The following is a 1,002-nucleotide window of genomic DNA, read 5'->3' on the forward strand; positions in this document are numbered from 1 at the left end:
GGTGCCTTCCCTTAACTAGCCATAAGAAGTGGCAGCAAAAGGAGTCAGAAGATGAGTTTTTTTTCTTTGAGGCACTCGTAGATATACATGACAACATAGAGCATACGGCAGTTTGCAAAGTGCTTTCCCTTCACGTTTAGATTTTATCTTGGCAATAACAAGGATGGGTGCCTCTAGTCTACAGATATGGAAAATGAGTTTAAAAAGGTCAAGTGATTTGCACAAAGCAAGACAACTCCTTAAAAGAGAGCTGGGACAAAAAGGCACAAACTTGGGATTTCTGACACAAAGCCTGGCATTCCTATTCCTTTTACATAAATGCCTCACTTTTGGAGCACGAGTGCTAAGTGAATACATCACTGTGAAACCTGTAGATCTGTGGGGAACTTTTAAAATGGAAATAGCCTAGTGCAAAATGAGGCTAATTTTCCCTCTTTGCAGGAGAGATTAGCTCCTGAAAAGCTGTAGCAGCAGCCAGGATGAGTCTGATGAGTCTGATCAGAACAGGAAATGTACTTTTGGCTCCCCCCACCCCCATCTCCTCCTGCCCTTAGCTTCTCCCCACCACCCCCCACCCCACCTTCTGGAGTAGAGAGAGGACTGGATTTTTTTGTTGTTGTTGCAGTTTTTGCATATCTCTGGCACATGTTGCAGATCGACTTTCAACCCTTGCTATGGTTGTGCAGTTTAGGTCCTGGGCAGGAGGTAAGACTGGAGTTTTGAGTTTCTCTGTGCTTCCTGAAATGTCCAACAGCAACTGCCAGAAAACTGAAAGGGGGGTATAAGATGTTCAGTTCTTTCCTATTGTTACTCTCCACTTTTTATATAACTTCAGACATACAGAAAAGTTACCCACATGAGATCTAGAATTGTGATATATAGAATTGTAATATGTAATTCACCCAATTATTAACATTTTCTTTTCCTTTTCTTTCTTTTTTTCTATATACAGATATATCTATATCTATTAATATATTTATCTATTTCAATGCATAATTTTTC

The sequence above is a fragment of the Muntiacus reevesi genome, chromosome 13 (genome assembly GCF_963930625.1).
Source record: "Muntiacus reevesi chromosome 13, mMunRee1.1, whole genome shotgun sequence".
Taxonomy (NCBI): Eukaryota; Metazoa; Chordata; class Mammalia; order Artiodactyla; family Cervidae; genus Muntiacus; species Muntiacus reevesi.